The following is a 4240-nucleotide window of genomic DNA, read 5'->3' as shown; positions in this document are numbered from 1 at the left end:
GAACATAGGGAAAGAATAAACAAGAGAGAACATCATGATGCCACCGCAAAGCATGATGAACACAGTAAACTATTCTGGTCCTACCACCACCACCTCCACTTCCAAATGAATACAAAAGAACTAGAAAAGATAGGTTTCCAAGGATGGCTCAAAGCTGCAACACAGCAGCTAGACACTGATGGAGTAACATGTGGTTTTAAGGTTCCTCTTGTCTGCATGGAGTGATCACAACTGTCCTTTGATACAGCTCTTTCAGTTTTTAGAGGTAGCGTCCATCTCAGACCAAGAGGGAACAACCCCCGCTTCAGCTGCCTGCATGCAAATGTGTAGCCAGGGAACCCCGTGAGCCTGTGACTATTCCTACTGTATCGTATGCCATGGGAAAAACATAATTATCAGAATCCGTGTGTGTGTGTTTGTATATTTTATATACATAAATATGCCCTGTGCAAACCCCATGCAAGCAACACAAATGGTGAGCAGCTTCTCCTATTTCTTTATGCATCCTCATTTACCACACTGGCAAGTTTTCTCTCTCTTGATTTTTTTTCCCATTGATTTGTATCCTCTCATCTTGTTAACCACATGTCATATAAAATCTGCCAGTGCATAAAACCATTTATTTAATAAGCTGGGGTTCATAGGGGCTCACAGCAGGTCAAGGAACATGAACAGGACTGCCATACCTTTCGGTCACCCAGGACCATCTCAATCTTCTCTCAGGCTGGCAATTATCAAAAGTAGCTCTACTTTAAGACATTTAACAGCCTGTGAAAAACAAGGTGGTCCAACCCAGTTATTAGTGGCTGCAACACTCAGCTGGTGCGCTTATAAAATTGTCCTACCCGATGACACCAGCTGGCAGGCACAGAAGATAAACCACGTCCCAGAGAGCAACGGCGGTTAATTACATTCTGCTCCCTGAAGTGTCCCCTTCAGGAGGGGGCTGAGACACTACACAGCAAAGCGAGCAGAAGTTTGTACTTTGATGAAACTCATTATTTCAGGCTCCAGAGCTAATTAGCACCTACTCATATAGTTTAGATTATTTTTAATGTAAATGTAGTGATCAACATATCCCTCTTGCATGCTTTATTCTACATGCATTGGTTCTGAATCCCTCTCCAAAAATGTGGCTTAATGACTTAGTTCAGCTTGGTTTTCAGATGTTCTCAAAATCCTTCCTTCTCTTATTAAAATAATCTGAAAGAAACTCTCAATAAATGTAACTATTGATGCAACATCCCAAAATGTAGAAAAAAGAAGATAAATTCAGTAAAACACTTACGAAAAATGTATACTTTGCAGTTAAATATATTCAAAATATGTCATTGTTGAAAGAGCTCCATCAGTTAAACGTTACGGATAATACATTACTGCACTGTAACACATATTAAAAGTGGATTTATGGTCTTCCTTGTACCCTATAGACCTGTGGAAGTCAGAAATACTGAAGTACTCATTCGATTCTTTGAGCTGTTTAACACTGACAGTTACATACTTTGGCTGTCACTTTTAAATTGAAGCTAAAAGGTGGCTTTCCCTCACCACTTTGCTCCTGACATAATAACTGGAGAAACTGGCTGTAATCAAGAAAAGATGTCAGGATGGAACTTGCTTAAAAGTAAGGCTCACAAAATTTGAAGCAGGGAGCACACGAGCTTCAGCACACAAGGAAACACTCCTCACTTTGAAGGTCTGTTTAATGAAGCAAAAGGTAAGCTTCGGCTTCTTTCTCTACTGGGTCTTTTCAAAAGACATTTTGCAAGAGTATTCCACAGCTTTCACATATCGGCATAATAAGGTAACATGAAAAATAGTTTTAATATTGAAAAGTCACTACTGTCATTGTGTAATTACTTTTCAAGTTTTTCCTAAGGTTTTGCAATTACTCACTAAACACAGTTGTTATTATTGCAGAGAAGGTTCTTAAAGTTTACTCCCCCTAAGGACACTTTCCACACTCTCAAACGTCTCTCAGTTCAACTGATTTGAAACCAAAGAGGTTTCTTTTTTCATTTTTGACTCCAGGACCAGGCCCACGTTCTACAATGAGTATTACTTCTATAATGATAACATGTCAAAGAAGGGTAACCAACATGTTAACTTACATTTGAAACATAACTATATGCCAAATAACACCTCTATAAAGGAGCAAAACTTCAGACGCATTCACAGGAGAGAGAGCAAAAGAGATTCTGCAAATCCAGGCATTTCTATTTATTTAACCAATACCATTACTCCATTTCATTTAAGGTACAGGTAAGAAAATACTAAAAATCAAAGAAACCAAACCCAATCTGGTACATTGCTTTAGCGTTAAACAGAATTCACATCGCTTGAAGAAGTGTCTAAAATCCCACCATCTACCAGTCGGGCTTGGAAACTGCCTGGACTCGCTGGGGCAGCAAACCAGCCCAAGTGAAAGACTATGGCCACTTTCTGGCACAAGCTAGCGGGCTGCCAGTGGGGATTGCAGGACCAGCTACTGGTCTGGACAACCTACCGCCTCCTAGGTCTTAACTAGAGTAGACTGTTCTCAGACCACTGTGCCACTAGAAAGGACCACAGCAGAGGCCTGCATCAAAGAAAGGGAACCCATTCACCTGCCAGGGTAAGGGGAGTGACTTATGAGGAGCAGCTGAGGGAACTGGGGCCATTTAGCCTGGAGAAGAGGAAGCTCAGGGGAGACCTCATCGCCCTCTACAACTGCCTGACAGGAGGCTGTAGCCAGGTGGGGGTCGGTCTCTTCTCCCAAGTAACAAGCGATAGGACCAAAGGAAATGGCATCAGGTTGTGCCAGGGGAGGTTTAGATTGGATAGTAGGAAAAATCTCTTCACCGGAAGGGTTATCAAGCATTGGAACCAGCTACACCAGGAAGTGGTTGAGTCTCCATCTCTGGAGGTATTTAAAAGACGTGTGGATGTGGTGCTTTGGGACATGGTTTAGTGGTGGACTTGGCAGCGTTAGGTTTATGGTTGGACTCAATGATCTTAAGAGTCTTTTCCAACCTAAGTGATTCTATGATTTTATGAAAGTGGAGACATGGATGTGGCAGTTTTACCTGGAATGGAAGGACAGCAATTCCACTTCTCCAGTCAGTGGGCAGGTCCACTGTGCATGCCATAGCATTTGGGTTCTTTAAGAGGTCCTATGGTCTTCCTTGTACCCTATAGACCTGTGGAAGTCAGAAATACTGAAGTACTCATTCGATTCTTTGAGCTGTTTAACACTGACAGTTACATACTTTGGCTGTCACTTTTAAATTGAAGCTAAAAGGTGGCTTTCCCTCACCACTTTGCTCCTGACATAATAACTGGAGAAACTGGCTGTAATCAAGAAAAGATGTCAGGATGGAACTTGCTTAAAAGTAAGGCTCACAAAATTTGAAGCAGGGAGCACACGAGCTTCAGCACACAAGGAAACACTCCTCACTTTGAAGGTCTGTTTAATGAAGCAAAAGGTAAGCTTCGGCTTCTTTCTCTACTGGGTCTTTTCAAAAGACATTTTGCAAGAGTATTCCACAGCTTTCACATATCGGCATAATAAGGTAACATGAAAAATAGTTTTAATATTGAAAAGTCACTACTGTCATTGTGTAATTACTTTTCAAGTTTTTCCTAAGGTTTTGCAATTACTCACTAAACACAGTTGTTATTATTGCAGAGAAGGTTCTTAAAGTTTACTCCCCCTAAGGACACTTTCCACACTCTCAAACGTCTCTCAGTTCAACTGATTTGAAACCAAAGAGGTTTCTTTTTTCATTTTTGACTCCAGGACCAGGCCCACGTTCTACAATGAGTATTACTTCTATAATGATAACATGTCAAAGAAGGGTAACCAACATGTTAACTTACATTTGAAACATAACTATATGCCAAATAACACCTCTATAAAGGAGCAAAACTTCAGACGCATTCACAGGAGACAGAGCAAAAGAGATTCTGCAAATCCAGGCATTTCTATTTATTTAACCAATACCATTACTCCATTTCATTTAAGGTACAGGTAAGAAAATACTAAAAATCAAAGAAACCAAACCCAATCTGGTACATTGCTTTAGCGTTAAACAGAATTCACATCGCTTGAAGAAGTGTCTAAAATCCCACCATCTACCAGTCGGGCTTGGAAACTGCCTGGACTCGCTGGGGCAGCAAACCAGCCCAAGTGAAAGACTATGGCCACTTTCTGGCACAAGCTAGCGGGCTGCCAGTGGGGATTGCAGGACCAGCCACTCGG

The sequence above is a fragment of the Egretta garzetta genome, unplaced genomic scaffold (assembly GCF_000687185.1).
Source record: "Egretta garzetta isolate BGI_Z169 unplaced genomic scaffold, ASM68718v1 scaffold264, whole genome shotgun sequence".
Lineage (NCBI taxonomy): Eukaryota > Metazoa > Chordata > Aves > Pelecaniformes > Ardeidae > Egretta > Egretta garzetta.
The sequence above is the reverse complement of the archived record's forward strand: the minus strand, read 5'-3'. Positions refer to the sequence as shown.